Genomic DNA, 20,017 nt, shown 5'->3' with positions numbered 1-20,017 from the left:
TGCAGCGGATGGTTTCATCTTAAAATGGTCCATATCTAAAACGATTCAACGTGCTATCGGAATGGCGTATTATTAAATTTCAATTTCTGCAATATCTCTCGTAGACGGATCGGTCAAATAAGTTCACGATCTGCTGCAGATAATGAACTTCGATCTCAAAGGGACGAGGAAAAAAAAAACGAATCACGGAATAGATTACTGAGAAGAGCTCCGAGCATTTTTAATTCATCGAAAATCGCGTCTTCTACGTCTGTTCGAATATCACGACATTGCAATTCCTTTTTCGTTCACAAAGAATTATGGCTTTCGGGTCCTACCTTCTGATCGTTCACCGCAAGAATGCAGCTTTTTGGTACATGAAAGATCGCAGCCGCCGTATCGAAAGGTTCTTAAGGAAACAATGTTGCTCGAGGAAACAATAAAGGCGTTTTCTGGTACTATCGTCGACTTTAGAACGATTTACTTACGCGCTCGATCGCGAGTCGTGGTGGTAAGGAATTAAAGTGAATTAAACGCCCTGGCCAAATGTTGTATTAAACGCCCGGCCAGTTGAAACTTGCAAACGCCTCCGGCTACCGTCGTGGAGGACGCCCGATTTTGCTCTATCCTCGCTGTTACTCCGATCCCTTTTTGCTGAACCGCTTTGTTCGACCCGTCGAAATGGTAAGCCCAGTGGAGAATTGTAGTTTTATTCTGCGGCCGGAGTCGCGCAACGATGGCGGCGATCGCCGAACGAAGAGAATACAGCTGCGAACGAGCTTGTAAAACGATCGGGATTTTCTCCACGCGAAGCAGATGTAACCCGCAACGGCACGGTCTATATGCTGTTTTTGAATTTATACTCGCCGATTTTTTCCGTAAACAATGCCGCGCGCGGTTGAATATCCGCAGAACTATGAAATATGTATGATATTATACGGGGAGAAAAAATAAATGCGCGTGCGGGAGGAGTGGGCGATGGTGGAATTAGATAAATGCGAGCGCGAAAATAACTCAAGTTACTATCGCCAATCAACAACGGGGTGATAACTTTATATCTATTGTAATTAACTTTTTCATTCCCGACGCTATTGTGCGGTTATTTATTAAGAATTAAATATAAAAAATAAAATTTTCGAGCGCTTGTTCGCTGTACGATTGAAATTTAGACACTGAGAAAAAAAATTGTTAATTTAAAAATTAGTTGAATTAATTAATTCTTGATTAAAAGATTTTGATAGTTGACATGAATGCACTATACCTTTTTTAGTGCAACTTAATAATTGTTGAAACAACCAATGTTTAGTTAAACTACCTAAAATGTTACACGTATCAGACTGAATATGTTTTCAGATTAATAAATTTTTTTTTTCAGTGGAGCAATTCTTAGGTGTTATATCTATATACCATCTTTGATTACAATACTATTTTTAACACTCATTGTCGATATCGATATCGCCGAAATGTTTCCTCTAACTACTTTCAGACGTGGTTTATTCTCCTGGGAGCGATCTAAAAATTCCAGACGTCGGTTATTGCTACGCCATATGACGCGTGTGCACTAGGTAAAGCTTCATAAAAGTAAATTGCAGATATTTCCCGTTCTGGCCGACTAATTTTATTGTCGAGGGCGTAATTCGATTTATCTGCGCCAGGTATCGAAGTATCGATGCGTTATCAAATAAGAAAGGAAAAATAAAATACACTGTCTCGAGTCTCGCTTTACTTCGTATCCGAGCTCAATTCAGCAAAGGTTCATTGTCCTTAATTCCTCGTTGTTGCATCGGTTCTCTTGTGATACGCAGACTACGAAAAGTAAACGAAAAGAAAACGTATTAGATGCTCGCAAAAGTACGCTTTTTCTGAATTGCATCACAGAACTTAGCCCTTCGCGACAACATTTGGTCTCTCCTCATTATTTTCTCTTCGTTGAGCAACGACATAAATCTTTCTTCAACAGAACGCATTTCTTTTTTGCGCATTCTTCCCTTGTGGTATTCAATAAGCTCGTGAGCTTGTTAAGAGACATTGCATTAAGAACTCGCGACATTAACACACCCGCAAGAATCGCATTAAATTATTGCTGGAAATAAAGAAAGGAAAAGATCTAATATAGCCGCAAAGCTATAAAAGAATGTCCATAAATATAAAACTCTGCTCTTTACTAAAGAATGTGTCGGAAATAGACAGCCATGGATATATTGACGCAGGGCTGCAGGAAATGGGAAAGTATGCATGCAAGCAAATAGTCATCATGGATAGAATATAGGTTTTCAGCGATTTTCAAAAGTAACGACACATGCTTGCGTCAAACTTTATAGCTCTGTCGCGAACATCCCTCAATATATCAAAATTACTGATTTGTCACGTTAATGTAACACCAAGTCGCATCTAAATTTTAAAATCTTGCATCAGAGTTATTAAAGGAACGACTATACATTATACATTTTCCTCCTTTAAGATGATTAACAACAAATTGAAAACTCTTAGTAAAGAGTAATTTTTAGTTAATGAAACGACACGAAAAAAAGCTTTTGATAAAAAAAAGTCGATAAATCACATATCAAGCGGATAATTAAATTTTATTCGATTAAAATATATTTTATCCCTGACGATTTATCGAATTGTTCGCTTGTCTCTTAATTAGACCATTTATAACTGATGTATAAAATCCTATTTCGTTCTTCCCGTCCTCACTTTTTTCAGCCATTTGTGCACTTCCACTCATGTCCCTCTCTTATTGTCATAGAGGAGATACGCCTTGTGTACGAAATCAACTGACTTTAGCGACGAATATTTGTTCGATCTTTATTTAGGATGTACGCGAAAAAAACGAAAACCGATACACAGCGATAACAGGATATGTCGCCGCGAACAAGCAGTGCTCCGTCGACGAAACAACAACGCCCTGAGTTTCTGTCTAGCCGACCGTAATTTCCAGTATATACCCTTCTCTCGTTTTCCTGTCTATCTTTGACAGCGCCGCAACATTTATATTTTCACTGTCTCGACGGTAAAACGTGACTTGGATTCATTACAAACGGCACGCGTATGGCATCTAGCATTTAAACTGACGCCAGCAATCTTTGCTAAATTAATTTACCATCTCTTTTCTTTTCTTTCCTCGTTCAATTTTTCTTAAAACTTAAAACTTAATTCCTTAACATCTTAAGACGTAAGAAAGAACGCTCTTCAAATTATTTACTAAAATGACTTTCCATTTATATTAATAAAAAATATTGCCGCGCGCTCGGTTATTCAAAGCGCGCGTTTAGCCCTTCCCTTTCAACTTTCCATTATTTCTTCGTTAACCTCACCCTTTGCCAATAGAATTTTTGTAATAACCTCCCGTTATGCGAGCGGCAATATCGATACAACTTCATATCGAAGCAATATCGGCTTTTAGATTCCCGTCTACCTACCTACAGCAAGAAGACACGCTCGTTTCTCGACACGCGAAGCAATTCGAGTAGTGTTTTTATGAGAAGCGTCGGGATGTATATTGGCGCGATATTCCAGCCTGAAATTAAGACTAGAATAGCTAAGAATAAAGAAAGCAAAAACGATGAAGTTGACGTAACGTATAAATTTTGGTATTATATAAATACAAATAAAGATAAATGGAAAAGATTGAACCCTAACTACACTGTTAAATTCGTAGTGTTAAATTATATTCAATTTGAGTCATTTTTAACCATTCCTATAAGCCGTCACTATTCCTACTCAATATGTCGTTAATTTTAATTACAACAATGTTAATTTAACTAATGGAGTTATAAAATAATACTGTTTTGTGTTAAAATAATACATTTCGACACATATGGTAATTAAACATAACAAAATGTCATTTAGCTCACCGCGAGGTATTGATTTAAATTTCATCCTTCAATATTTAACAGAGTGTATGCTCGCGTCGATCCCGATTTTTAAGCTACATTTAGCGCTAAATAGGTACGCGAGGTAAATGCGGGCAGTATAGTACTGGTACATTCGCGGTTCTTTGTATCTGATGACGCCGATACCATGCATAAACCGACCGCGGCCGCGGCCTTTGATATCCAAATCCCGCCGCTTCTAGGCTAATAACGATTTCCGCCTCCGCGGTTATCCCACTCTCTTCCTCGACCCCGCCGATGGCTGAACAGCCATCCACGACCTCCTCATCCTGCACCTCCCCCTGTCTCTCTCCTCTCTACCTGTATACGTCTATTGTAATTTCCGCCACTCTCCGTCTAACCCTCTCACCCTTTATTCTCCGTTCGCTCGAACGGTTTCCTGCAAATAACTCACCGCTATTCGCACCGCGAGACGGTATCAGCAGGACGATTTCTATCACTTTCGGGATTCCCTACCGCTTCCCCTCTCGGAGTGAATCTCCGGATATCGAATTCTTACGCGCCGGCGCTCGCAATGGCATAATAATGAATAAAAGCATTATCGCACCGACAACTACGACTGTGACTGTGAGCACGACGACAATCGACGACGATGGCGAGCCGTGAAAAGTGCATTTTTGCCGCGAGACATCTCGTATAAGATATTTTCTAAGAAACTTCTCGTTTATACCCAGGCTCGCTCACTCGCGCGTCGCGCGAACGATATTACCCGCGACGTTTCCCACTTATACATATATATTCCGCGCGCATGCCATAAAGATGGAAATACAGTTTAACGCATTATTCATTGCACGCGTGCCTCCTTACGTTTGCGCGAACAGCACGGACGATCAATTCACAGATCCATATCTGCAATAGAACATAGGCTGGTTTTGAGATGAAAAACTTTTAGTCGCATCGTGTGAGAGAGTGAGAGAGAAAGAGAGAGAGAAATGTTAAATATATATTTTTTTAAACAAACGACAGAAATTCTAATAATAAAAGTTGTTATGCTACATAACTGCGATCGTTCTGCGCAATGCACAATAGTTTCAAGCTTTTTAAAACTTTACATAAAATTAGTCACAATTATAACACATATATTATATTTTATTAACGCGATAATGACAATAAAAAATGCTTATACAACCGCATTTCGCTCAATGTGTGCGTGGTCGAGTAGCACACGGATTCTGCAAAAGGCACTGAACACTCTGCAATTTCCCTGTTATCAACTAGCTACGCGACGTGTAACAACACTCTCGAAACGTCGCACTTGAAAGTTTCAGCAAAAAGTTCAGTCTTTTGCACGTATTTTTTTCTACCAATTATCTCTGTTGCTATTACTCTTATAGAGTATCTAGTTATTGCAATTATCATCAAATTTGGAAAAGACAACATTTGTATTTTTAGTACGAAATAAATGTAAAAATTATGTGATATATGGTAGCTATCTTATAAGATTTTCAAGATTTAATCTGTAAAGTGTATAAGCCTTGTACGGCTTTCTGCCACACGGCTTACCACACGAGCCTTTCAATTCCTATCCGCGGTATACGCTGACGGATTGAATTAACTACAAGCACAAAATACACTGTCGTGGCGATAAATTATTATTTAACACGCATAAACGAGGCCAGAGATAAATCCGAACGCGCGTATATAAATCACTTTCTATCACTCACTCCGATATACGTTGCGTTGCTAATTGCGAAACACACGGAGAGGAACGGAACTAGAAAAAAAACGATGCGTCCACACTAGCGCATTTGATTTTACGAAATTCAACGAACATCAAAGCTAAGAAAGATTACAGCAAATTTCAACACGCATCACTGTCCGTTTAAACATATATCCTTTGATAAAAAGAATCATTTCAAATTAACACGTTCACCGCCAAGAGAATTTTATGTAACTTTTTGTTTACGCCAATTGAATTATGTATAACCCTCGGTTGTCACATCTCTTTTTTGAACATTTTTTAACGGATTTTTTTTAACATGATACCACTTAAAAGTTAATTTTTTTATAATATATTCCACAACGTTCAAACTTAATTCTAGAATTTTTTGCAGTCCACTTAAACTGTTAGTTTTTGAACAGCATGCAGCTATTTGAAAATTGGTTGGGGTCATTTTGACCCCGTGTGACAACCGAGGGTTAATATTTAAAAAAAACAATAAAACATTTAATTTATAGTAGTAAATTTATAGTACTAAATTGTACAAAAGTAAGTGACATATTTATTTGACTGTCGCCCTATTACAGTCACCGATAATCGATAAGACGAAAACGGCAAGTTCAATGTCGGTCACCAATGACCATCATGACGTGAATGTATTAATGTGGTGAAAATATACCTATAAATTTATATATCATGTGTTATCAGGTGATTAATTAGGCAACTCGGATTGGAGATCAAGCACTGAAATTTGACGGCAAAGGATCACCGGACTAGCTCATTCGTGTAATCCGCTATTATGTCGACGGTTCGCATGGACTTTCTGCATAAAATTTCTGCGAGAACGGCACGAAACTCGTTAAAGTGGTTATACCTTCTTGTATATAGCAAAGTTCAGATAACGCAGGGCGGCTTTTCTGCCTCGCAACGAGATCAGTGCTCAAGGGAACGTTGGTCCGTGGTAAAAAAGAAAAAAAAAAGATCAGAAGTCTCCGGAAGGAAGAGAAGGGTTGAATCTTTCGCATGGAAATCGGCGCCGACCGAGAGAATGGTCGACTTTCCGTCCTCTTATTCCTTTCGTTTCCGGCGTCGCTCGTCCGTTTTCTCGCCCTCGTGCTCGTGTTGCGCTACCCTATTTTCTTTTATCATTTAATTAAACAACCGGTTGTACGCGAAATACGCGAAGTCCGACGATGCAGAAAGCAGTTTTCGAGAAATCCCCCAGCTGCATTTTGCGCATTATCATTGGTTCTTAAAGTTCGTTGAAAGTACGGACTATTTCCGTAGATAAGGTGCAACGATATTCATTAAAATGCAACTGAAGCGCAATTGTATCCAAAGATTAATTCAACCAAATTGGATATACTAGACCAGAAGGTGCGCTTAAGATTTATCGGAGATTAGATATCTCAGAGATGGATTAGCGTTCGCAATTATCCGGGACATCTTATCCCGCCTCTTCTGTCTCTTACTCCACGCCAGTTATTTTGATCTTGTAATTGGAATCCAAGAAGGCGGAAGGCGCGCGGTCAAGATCGAGAAAATAAACAACTTTGGCTTTAAAAGAAATTTGTACGATGTCAGATGCACTCATGGCTTATAGAACTTAAAAATGGCTAGGACGTACCTTTATTTCATATCCGCAGCTGCGTTTTGGTAGCGATATAACCACGCGCGCGAGAGAAAGAAACGAGTAAATTAGGCGGTAAATAATGGATTAAATAAAGAAACACGATCCGAGTTGGCGTATATAACGATGAGCGCTACGACGACATGCAATTTTTACGCAGAAATGTCTGCTTACTTAAGTCGAAGAACCTCGAGTAATAAGATTCCCGAGTTTCACCCGACGACCTTATATACTTCTCTTCTAATTCTCCCTCGCTTTTGTTAGAATAAAATATGTAATTCTGGTAATTGCAAGAGTTGAAATAACTTTGTGAAATTAGCCATTTGTAGACTGAATGACTAATTCAGACAGACAGCAATTCCTTCCTAAAAAAACGACGAAATTTCGTCTCTTTATTTTCAGATATAAAAGTATATAATAAAATTTCGGGCTCTTTCCCCCATCAAGAACTTTAAAGATTCGTATTATATTGCAAAATTCTAAAAAAAAAAAAAAAAAATGAAGTGTTAAAGCTTTATAGAGACCAAAACTCAATTACAGGTTTCGATTTCGTTAAATTGCTTTGATCACACGGAATCCTATGTAACGGAAAAAAATGTTTCGCCTCCGTTATTATCTCGCACGCGTGGAAATAACTCTTTTTCATAAAGCGCTCGCGGACTTTGCGCCAACCTTCAGAATCGCTTTGTAACAGGCTGCCTTGTTATTTTCCTTTCCGCGAGGCTGCAACCGTTACAATACAGTTTGCCGTGTACTCAGGGCACGGAAAACAGAAGACACGAGACAAGACAAACGCGTGAGGGAGGAAGCCTTCTGAAAAGTTTCCAGCCGCGCCCGTGCGCGCTCGTTCACCGCTCCGCAAATATCAAATGATCACCGTTATATGTATATCATTCCTACTTCTCCGTTTTACGCCACGGTCGCTTTCCAGGATCGATATTATCTCCACCATTACCCTCCGCCTTGTTCACGTAGTTATCTTTCGTCGCTTAATTGCAAAGACAAGGTGGGGAAATGTGCGACAAAGAGGACCCACGATCGTGCGGTAGTGGTGTGGCGAAGTTTCTCTCGAATGTAAATGTAAATGCAGTCATCGGCAGTTGCGCGATGGAAATCGTGACAAATTAAAGCGAGCGGGAACTGACTAACCGAGTATCCCCTTTCGGTCTGTTGCACAGACAGAATCGTGATTCGGAGAAGGATACGGCGAATCGAAAACGTGCTTAGTTGATTTGAGCTAGTCTCGTGCACACAAACTCACTTTAACTAAATTTCACTAAATACGGACGTGTTATAAGAGTGTTTCCCGGCTCCCAAATCGTAATTATTGTCATGTGAAAACTACATCATGTTGTTAATATAGCATAAAGCCGTCCGCCGCACTGCGTACTTCGTGGAATGCGATATATTCCCTAGGGAACCGTGTGCTGTCTGTAATATTTAGATTCCGCGGTGTAAAAGGTTACGTATGCGAGTGCCTTAACTTCGCTCCCTCGTAACCTGATTATGTCACTTCGAATAATTTCGCCGCGTCCGAGCTCTCACGTGTCTGATAAAGCGTGATAAACCCTGAAAACGGAGCAGTCTGGCCATTCTTGCCGCTTATTCCACTGTGCCTTACGGCCAACCATGAATCACCCGCTTTTACTTTCGGTAACTTACTTACGTGAACTCGGCGCGCGTGGACTACGCTATAATGGCGTGGATTAACGATAAAGCCATTCTTTGGTAAATTATATTGTGGAAAATACTTTTTTACATGCATCGATTAGTCGTACATTATTAAAATTAATATCACAACAAATAAGTACTATTATATTAATTAATTGTTTCGCATATGCTTTCACGGAATAAATTATATTCAATCGTTTAAGGAAAAATTAACTGACTGCTTTTTTGTACTTTGAGATAATCTTCGTATGGCGTACAAGTATCGATAGTGCCCTTTACACGCAAATGTGCACGTTCGCTCCAGCCGAGGTAACTGTTTTAACGGCAATGTACGGATGTATGTAATGTAGATAACAGATTGGTAAAAGCGATAGGCGAATTCAATCGTCGATTTTGTTCCATGTAAATTCATTGGATTACTATGCGATATACACCACGTATGAATGTGATTATGAGTGAGCTGATAAAATTGCAATTTGCACGATACGTCCAATTTTACGAGCACGCAATAAGACTGCGTCGGGAAAAGAAGCGTATTTCATTTGCGTTCAAGCATCAAAAAACTTACAAGTATACCTTCGCAATAAAGCAGAGTATTTGAAAGTATAAGAAGCTTGAAAGCAAGCGTTGCTCGGTTTTTCAAGAAATTCCTGTGGATAATAATTTTAACATTATTTACGTACTACAACTTTTTCTTTTATCTGTCGGCAAATAACATTGACTGGTGTCCTTTGCATTAAATAATGCAGATAATATAATATCGCAGTTATTATATCATATATCGCATCAGTCACCTAGTGACTAATTTCATTAAATATCAAGACGCTATTAGAATCAGGACGTGTCAGTACAATGGAAAATAATAATTTATCCACGGGGACGTAAATCAATCCTCGCAAGAATGGCTGCATTTAGCAGGGAAAAATTGAATAGCATCCACGTAACAATCGAACCTGATTCAGTGGAAATCCAGAGGTATATATCAATCACCACATCCAATTGCCACTCAACTGCTGTCCCTGTTGAATGCGTCCAATGTGACATATCAGTTCTGTTTCCCCATTCATTTAATCTGGAAATGGGTCGAATATGCCCGCTCATGTAATTTTACGAGTAGATATGTATGCACTGCGCTATTCTATACACGTTAAGCGCGCGCAGTAATGGAATTTATTTAATAAATGAAAAATAAGATTGCAGAATAAAACGCGGAATTTTCCCGAGGACATTAATGATGTAGCAGAGATCTTTTTACGTTTCCTTTGTGAGATCGCACATTCTATTTCACGCGAGGAAAGACATATTTCTAGACGGTAAAATTACGTGCTTCGGCCCGTGTATATACTCCCATAAATACCTTATAACATCGCGGTACGTAGCTTGTTCACTTCCGCTAACGATTCCCACCCTCGTCCCTTCTGCGGAACCGAAGCACCTCGAACTACATCCTTCAGCGTCTCGATATCTAGGAAAGGTCTCGTTAGTATCGTCCGCCGTCTTTGTATCGCACGTACGTAACTCACGAGTCGATACTCCAGTAGCCTATTATAGGAATTTCGGAATTTCGTGATCCAGTGCGAGCCTGCATATTTCATTGCGGCCGTGAGTGCACAACGTATCGCTAAAATATTACCTACTATAAACGTCCCTCGCGAGGAAGAATGGCGAGCGGCATCTTACAAGGGAAAATAAACAAGGCGGTAAAGAAATATAAAATATTGAGTGTTGATCCAATTAAAAGTCCTATTACACCGCTTTAATTAATTATCAAATTTTGGGGTGTTTTTTATGCGGCTTAAACTCAATCAGACACCTTTTTTAAAGTATCGTGCATCTTAGGGCCAGTAAATGGACAGTGAATGGGCTAGCGCATAAATAATTGCGAAAGTGATACCGTTCCCGGTCAATCGTTTTATGCGTTTAAATGGCATAATATCCGAGATGAGCGCGCCATGTAAAATGCAGCGACGTGTGCGAATATTCAAAGATTCGCCAGTGCTAATTAAGATTAATGAGTTGTCCAAGAAATTGAGACCAAGTCCCCGCGCGGTAATTAACAGTCTATTTCACCTTCCTATAGACAGTTTGCTCGAACTATACTCGCACGAAAACGTTCTGAAAGTTTCGTTCCCCTTTCAGCCTCATCCTCGACGCATCATCTCAGGGCGAGGCACTTATTACGGAAATAGTCTTCTCCCGTTTCTCTTCTTCCTCCGTCTTACTTCTCTACTCGCCTCCTCGCTTACATCTTTCTAACTCGAACGCTTCTATTTGTGAAACGTTGTTCAAAACCAGAGTTATAATATGTGCATATTGTCGTTATTGCAGATTTTAGATCTGCTCAAAAGAAGAAAATCCCTTGCTTTGATATCGAAGGATCCGATACCATTATCAGTTATTTTTATGTTATACGATTAAAAGAACTGGAAAAGATTTTTAATGATAATATATTATTGTTTTTTACTTCGTTTTACCCCGTTATACCTATTTAACGGTAATATAAATTATAAATTTATTTCAATATTATCATCTACATGCATGCATACTGAAATTAGCGTAAACATCTAGTTATAAAATGTAAATTATAATAAATTGGAAAAGTTGCGTCACAATCATCGTACAATATTTTAATAGTATAATCTGTGGAAATTAATTAAAAATGAAAAATTTATTATATACATATAATTTTACTATCAAAATTTAAAAATGTCAAGATTGCAATTGTTTTCGAATTATAAGCAATTAAAGTTAATCAATAGCATCACATATAGAACTTGCGCAAAGCTAACTGATTCATTATTGACTTTTATAATTCAGATAACATTGATTTTTGCCACGCTTAACTAATTTTATCGTTCAATGTAGATATTGCACATACCATATATTAATCAATTGATAAGTCGATTACTAACACAGTAATTATTACATGTAAATTATTTAATCTTGCTTTTAATAAAGATTTTTTCTTCGAGCAGAATTAATCGTTATTTGGCAACTCTGAATTCATAAAATAAAACAAAACATATATGCGATAATAATCCGCTTTTCGAAATTAGTTTGAGTTACAAGAAACGGAATATATTTGGAAAGTGCATATTCATTTTACATTATACTAACAATAAATATTTCATGATTGCAACAAGCCAATTGATACATGACGATATCCAATATCACTGATCAACTTTAATTGCTTATAACTTATAACTCGAAAACTATTGCAATTTCGACATTTTTATTCAAAAATATTCAAAAACTTTCTTTTGCTTTTTAATTAAATACAATTTTTTCAAATTATAAAATGTTGTACAGTGGTTGTCGGACCTTGTATTTTTCTACAGAACATACAGGGTAGAAATTTCTTTTACACCTATCTATTTGTAGGCAATTTCAGAGCTCGGAGCTCGTTGCACGAAATTTGCATACGTTTACTTAAGTCAGACGCTACACATTATTCATTTTTCTCCCTTTGTCTACTTATCGTTTAAACCGCAAAGAGTAATTTTCTTTTAACCGCAGCGAAAAAAAGTATATAAATTAGCCGGTCGATAAAATACGTGCTTCTGACCGTCGAAACTTTTAACCGCATTGCACGCATGTCGCATGCACCCACGCAGATAATTAGTTTACTGTCCCGCACTGCGTGCAAAGGGTTTCTAAACAAAATTTATAGTTCAGATATGATTTAACAACTGACTCGACACGGCTAGATAATTCATATTACTGCATATAATGCCAATCGTTACGGCGCATCTGCGGGGTATACGACAAGCGTCATAATGCAACAATTAATCTCGCTTTCCGCCCCTCTCTTTCGCCAAAATGCAATGTTTTCGCTATGACGGTCAACTGCAACGTTTGATAACAGCGTTCAGGTTCAGAAACAATCGGGACGGCATAAGGGTCGTTAATGGAACACGACGTGCGAGATCCGCTATTAGATAGGCGCACATTAGCGACAGCGAAACAATTAAACTATAATACCCATAGTGACATTAATCGTCTATCATGAATTATGTTATCTTCCGCAATATTATTTGCAAATGTCGCCCGTTAAACCTGTTGTTATCTTCACTGTATATTGGTAATCTTTGTCTCTGTTTACGATAATTACGATAACAGCATAATTTATCTCGGAAATCCATTTCACAATTGATTGAAGTTCGAGCAAATGTAAATTTATGTTATTTCTCAAAATTTTACAACATTTAAATCTTTATCTGTTATCTATTATTGTGTAAAAATTACGAAAATTTCACTATTTTATATATATTACTACAGCTTTAATTTATTAATTGATATATATATATATATATATATATATATATATATATATATATATTCTGTATTAATGGAAAACAATCAATTCAGTCCATAAGCTAATCGTAAATCGAGGCTTATTATCGAGTGCATCAGCAGAGTCATTAGCCTATTGTCGTGGGTATTGGTTAACCGGACTTATACTTCGATTTACTGATATTTTTTTTACTGATGATATGTGAACGCGTGCAAATAGCGCAGCAATTATCACCCACGGCATATTAATATCTCGAATTATGCGGTTTCATGTCCAATTATAAGCGTTTCTAAAAACCACTTAGCGGATTCTGCGTCTGTGATCGTTCACAACAAATGCAACCGAAGAGTCATCGGTGTTATTGAATTCTACATAATTGCTCTACATAATTAACACAATCAAAATTAATTTCAAAAATTACAATATAAATTTCTTTGTGTAACGATAATATGCTGCCAATAAAGTTTGTTGAACATCGATTTCAACCGAAACGTCAACTAAAGAGTTCTCTCAGAACAGATACGACCTAAATACATTTATATCAAAATCGTGTATTTTTGACGCAAGTTAAATCGTAAAAAGCAACAATCTACGCAAAACGCCGAATTCTGATAACAATTGCTTCACACGTAGCGCCGGTCCGCGCGCACGTTCAGAGAATACAATACGATAATCTAAACTGCAGTGCCGGACGTATAAAAGCGGATTGATTAAAATGCAAACGTGTGTGACATATCTTGAAAGAATCTCCGACAGTTATTTTTATCGCCAAGAAATTATATGGGATAATATATTTATCAAAAACATTAGCGTTTCCTGAAATAGAATTACGAGTGACGCAAAATGCGTTCTTATCGCGCGATGATAATAAAAGCGTTCCATGATATAGTCTTATATGAAATTGTTCTCTGAGCCTGCAGCTTCCGATAGTTAATTATCTTGTTCGACGATAAGTTTAATAAATGGAGATTGTACTCCGGATAGAATGAGCAATAAAATCAAGCTGAAAAATATTTCTCTCCCTGTAACCCGAGAAAGTAGTTTGCTTCTACGTCTGAACTTCCTCTCTTTTTCTGTCAATGATATACAACCATATATTAATTTTACGACGGCAATTCTCAACTTTCACTTAGCCCGATTCTATTTCCATCGTCTAAGGTTACTCGTATCATCGAACGGGTTTCTGACTCGATTCCATGCAACAAAGAGCATATCACCTTGCGAAGCGATGAAGCGAAGGGATGAAGAGAGATAAATTGAGAAGAATGACTTTAAGGGGGTATGACACCTTATTTGAGCATAAAATTTAACCTCTTTTTCACGATTTGTTTTAACATATAAGGAATAGAGCAATCAAAAATCGGCTTTAAGGGGTCATTTTATTATACATTAAACATGAAAAAAAAAATTTTTTTGTACATAAAATCATGTTCGTACACCCTGTTAAAAGAGGCCGTGTGCGTCACGGGGGTCCAGCTGGTGTACGCACGATTTCGGCTGACTGGTATGACCTAGAATAGAAATCCAAAAAATTTCTTAATCTGTGATAGATTGGCTATAGAGGTACGTAGGATTTTTGGAAAATACTGATTTTTGCGAAATTGGCACTAATTTGAACAAAAGTGTCTAAATTTACACTGAAAAATCGTGTATAAAATTGGTTCCCAAAAAAAAACTAGCAATCCAATTTAAAAACGGCTACGTACCTCCATAGCCAATCTATTACAAAATTAAGAATTTTTTTGGATTTCTGTTCTAGGTCATACCAGAGTCAGCCGAAATCATGTACACCAGCTGGACCTCCGTGACGCACACGGCCTCTTTTGACAAGGTGTATTTTATATACAAAAAAAAATTTTTTTACATCTTCAATGTATAATAAAAGACTCCTTAAAGCCGATTTTCGATTGCTCTATTCCTTATATGTTAAAACAAATCGTGAAAAGAGTTCATGCTAAAAGGTGTCATACCCCCTTAAGATTCATCGACAATAAAATAAAACTGGATCTAATGAAAAATCTTTTACGAAAGTTAAATTGACTTATCGAAGGAATCGCGACGAAAGTGTATCGAATTTAATTCCGCGCGAAATGCTGCTGACAGACGCAAATTTAGTATTCTCGCGTCCTTCGTTCAAGACAACGCTAATACGATATTTCAATATTTCGTTAGACTCCGTAGCTTTTGGCGTTAACGCATGTCGGAGAGCATAATTGCGAATGATAATTGTGCTTCGTTCAATTTTGTTTGCAAGCTGCATTCCCGAAAATAATTTTGCATATTACACCTCCGAGCTAAAAGTACTCATGCAATCGAGGTCGCGTGCAATTACAATCACATTTGGCTTCGGGCGAGCGTGGAATGAAATATCGCTGATGAAGATGGCAAAATAAAAACGAGACATAAACGTTTATGTACAATATTATCTTGTACACTTCATCGTTGTCACAATATCGCAATGACCGTAAAATATCACTTTCAATTTATTCGCACAAACAAAAAAAATAATTATTTATAAATATATGTGCTAAATACATTTTCATATTTCAACATTATAATGAGGATGGAGCGAAATTGGTTCCGTAATATTTTATTTTAAATAGATCGAAACAATAAAATAATAATAGGTACTTGATGCCGAAAATAGAGAGAAAAAGAGATGGAAAAAAAAACAATGCGCATATAAAAACAATACGTTGAGAAAAGTGGGAAATAAGATTTTCATTACTACACGATCGGAATATATGATGAGAACGTCGCGACATAACGTACACGACGCATTAGAATGCACGCTACAGATTTACGTCAGGATAAACTTATAAGAACTTGAAAAGAATATTCAGAGATTATAATTAAGTTTGAAAATCAAATATTAAATTTTTTTATGTAATAATAGGCATATAAATGTATTTTACATTCGAGGACGCGTTCATATGTTATTATCCCTGCAAGGAAAAACGATAAAATGTAAAAACAATGTCAGTTGACTACGTAGAGTGTACAATGACGACTGAGAAATAATAACTCCCAATTGGGTAAATTGATAAATGAACGCGAATAGCTTGTCAGCGAATTATGGATTACTTTCTGCTATTTGCATATGAATCGCGTTACCGTCGAACTCGATTTAATTGTGGTAACGAGCACATATAAAGCAGCCTATGCTCTGAGAGATATTACGATTGCGTCATATGCGATTTAATTTGAATGACGCGACACCGTTCTCATTATCGGTTCACGGTAGAATCAAAGAGATAATTAAATTTTAGTGATAATCAACGCGCGCAACATTTGCTCGAAATATCGGAAAGCAATTACGAATCGATAGTAAATAAGAAAATGAAAATGAATGATTAGATGTCTTATTATTTTGTCTGTCACAACACACAAATTTTTGAGCACCAAAAATAAAGAACGCCGAAGAAACCCGAGTAATCGCAATCTTCGATTAATCAGAATACGGCCGTTAAATCATTTTCGAGATATGAAGTTATTATTTTGAGCCTTACTCGGTATTTTTCTTGATACGGGATGATGCGCATAATGAGTATAAATTACCTAAAATATTTATTTAAGGAGACACAGAAGATAATTTCGAGATAAAATCGAGTGCCCAATTTTAAGGACTAATCCAGACTGTATATACAATGTCCAAAATCGGGACATAAGACGTCATTAAGACAGCTTCAAGACATCTAATGTCCTGATTTTGGACATTGCGCTGTCTGAGAAATATTCCAAATCAAGTTAAAGGGGCAAGTAACTTTCGCCGCTAGTCGCGATGAGATATCGATTCAACTCGGAATATCGACTCCGGTTATTCGCGATGACGACATTCCCATGCTTTATCCGCGGCGACGGAATGCCCTATCCGTCGGGACCCCGGGGTTTATCCCCCTCCGCGAACGGAGACGAACGATCGACGACGACTATGATAAGCAATCCCGTTGCCCGAGGGAGTTTGTGCTTTATCGCCCATCATCGCGTTCTTCCCGATGGCATTCTCCTCATCCCTCGCCCTCTCTTTTTCCCTATATTCTCGAACTACATTATACCTGCGCGAGAGCCACCACCCCGCACATTCGCGCCGTATAAATCTGAAAAAAAAAAAGAAAACACGTGGGAGAAGGTCGCTTTGCGCCCCGCGAATCAAGCTCCGATCCAATATATCGCGGCGACGCCCGAGACATTTTCCGGGATCACGCTCGGGGATGATCTTTCAGGGATTTGTTTACGTATCGGCTGCCATCCCCGATTTCCCCGGATTGTACATACGCTATCCTATACGTCTACGTGCGCCGACACCGTAGCGACGTCGATCGCCACAGAACGGCCACCGCCTATTTATCTCGAAATGCAGCGAACGTATATCCATAACGAACGAATTAATTTATACGAATTTCTGGCTTGATTTCTGGTTTGCGGGAAGTATTATTTGATATTTGTATTTGTGGAAGGCTAACATCGATAATTCAAACGTAAATTGGTGTATGTACATACGTGCCGCGCGGGTAAGTTTATATATAGAAATAATTATATTGTTTATAATTATATTTTAAAAATGAAATTAATTAATGACTCTCATCTGTAATATAGCAAAAACCAAAAAGGCTCTTTTAAGTTTTTTTTTTACTCGCTTTTAAAAGAATGTTATCAGAGTATCGACTGTTGCGAAACACTCCGCAATGTTACAATACGTGAGATAATTATCGGAATTATCGCATCTATCATCTATCAAATATCTTTTCGAATAAAAAAGAGAAAGAGAGGAAAAGAGAAAAGAAGAGAGAGAGAGAGAGAGAGAGAGAGAAAAAGAGAGAGAGAGAGAGAGAGAGAGAGAGAGAGAGAGAGAGAGAGAGAGAGAGAGAGAGAGAGAGAGAAAAAGAGAGAGAGATGATAGATCTTCGTGAGGCGTTATACATATCGGTATTCTCGCGCCGTTAACCCGAATATACATACGTTTACATCTTTGTCACATATATACCCGCGATACAATTCTCTCACGCAGATCCATAAACTCAATGGAACGAAAAAAAAAAACATGCGACTCACCGATACGACGCGCAGCGGCGGAGTTGCGGCTACGTCGACATCGCGCCCTCGGTCTCTCTGTAAAACAGAGAAATACAACGTGAAATGACAACAGCGCCCACAGCAATCAGCGCGCCCGGAGGAATAATTCGCGCGTAAAGTAATCAAGTAAATAATTATTTCCCGCAGAATTGGCAAATGAAATAAAAAGTAATAATTTACTCACCCTTTTGGTTGCTCCGCCGTCGCCCGATGCCGCCCATGCCCCGCTCCCCTCCTCTCAGCTTGCATCGTCGCACGCGCGCGCGCGAGCGCGCATACACACACACACAGACACAACACTCGATTAATTACGATCGCGCGTACTAATTGTCGCGCTCCCGATTTTAATCGCGCGCGGCGCGAACTTTACGATTCGGACGCGAAGACGCCGGTTATAAAGCTGCGTTCCGAAACTTCACTCGGAGCGCACGCGTAGCGCCGTTCTATCTTGGTTACTAAAAATTGAACAAGGACAGAACGACGACATTACGACGCTGGTGTGCACCCGAGTGACCCGAGTGAAATTTCCGAACGCAACCGAAGCGTACGTACATATAATAGCGAGCGTGAGCTACACTTGCACTCAACTTCGCTCTTTCTCTCTCCCCTAGCGGCCGCGGGCGACCAGCCGATCGCAGCCGATCGCCGAGAAAGAAAAACGCTGCGAGATTTGTGGAAGAAAGAGCAAGAGCAGCTAACTTCGAAACGGCAATTTCGTTCGCCGCGGTGCATCGCGACGGAATCAAAGTTAATCCCACCGAAACGCGATCGCAAAGGCAAACGTGAAGAAACACGAAAACACGAAAAGCTCGACCGACTCGAGTCGCGAGTCTCGCAAGGCGCGATTGGCACGGAGGGATCTCGAGCGGCGGGGAAAGGGGAAGGGGTTCTGAAAATCGCGAACCGCACACAAGCGCGCGAATAAAATTCACGTTACGCAATTTACAAGTATAGAAGAGGATTAAAACGCATAATTATGGCCGTTAATTTGGTATTAATTAAACACGCCACGGCGCCGTTTTGAAGTTAATCCGCTTTACGTTCCGGTTACGACCAAAAAAAAATTCGAAAATGACGTTGGCGTTCTCTCAGGGCGATTAACAAAGTCGAGTTGATAACCGTGTTAAAAATGATGGCGGTCGGAAATTCAGCGTCGTTCACGCGCGATATGTTTCAACGCAACGAAATACGCGTGACAATTAACGTATGATCGATACGTCTCGATTCACGTATTCCTCCTTCGATTCGATCCGAAAGCAGCGAGCCAATTGATTCAGATCGACGAAAAATGCCAAGTTTGATGCGAATTCAAGTCAAAAGAGTCATTATTGTCGCTCGCGTGTAATTATCGCAATAAAACAATTTACATTCCTCGCAGCTCCGAAATTCCGCGAAGCGAAAGAAGGTGCTCGCCGCTCGCGCGCGCGTCGACAAATGCCTCTAAGTACACCCGTTGGGCATTGATCGCGATAACTAATTAAACTCTGCGCATAAGAGATTGCGGCGCGTAATCGCTCGTGCATGGGAAACGATCGCGTTTCGATGCGGCACGCGCCGCTATCCGCCGACTCGAAGCAGGTGCCTTGGCGCCCTTGGCGCGGGGACGACACAAGAGACGATTAAACCGCGTGCGAGATGGCAATCGTGAATTGTCCGAAGTATCGCGTTTTGCGTTTCTCGTCTCGGCACTCACCGCGATCGCGTTTCGCGTTCAGTGAAATATATTACGACGATACAACACACGGAGCTGACGGAGCGACTCACGCACAAGTTGCCCGGGGCGGCTCAGGGTCACGCGTCACACGGTCGCGCAC

The 20,017-nt window shown here is 39.1% G+C and overlaps 1 protein-coding gene across 1 annotated transcript in view; it reads right to left on the bottom strand.

Moving 5' to 3' along the window:
- The window catches only part of LOC143896823 (uncharacterized), a 116,367-nt gene extending 96,564 nt beyond the window's left edge, over positions 1 to 19,803 (bottom strand). Inside the window, exons 1-2 of the mRNA XM_077404903.1 lie at positions 18,388 to 19,803; positions 18,183 to 18,239 (exon numbers count right to left, since the gene is read on the bottom strand). The gene's annotated coding sequence lies outside the window, so the exon portion shown is untranslated. The remainder of the gene's footprint in view (positions 1 to 18,182; positions 18,240 to 18,387) is intronic.
- Between the last annotated feature and the right edge of the window lie 214 nt (positions 19,804 to 20,017).

The sequence above is a fragment of the Temnothorax americanus genome, unplaced genomic scaffold (assembly GCF_048541705.1).
Source record: "Temnothorax americanus isolate GAGA-0224 unplaced genomic scaffold, ASM4854170v1 Scaffold2, whole genome shotgun sequence".
Lineage (NCBI taxonomy): Eukaryota > Metazoa > Arthropoda > Insecta > Hymenoptera > Formicidae > Temnothorax > Temnothorax americanus.
Note: the sequence above shows the minus strand (reverse complement) of the source record. Positions and strands in the feature narration are given on the sequence as shown.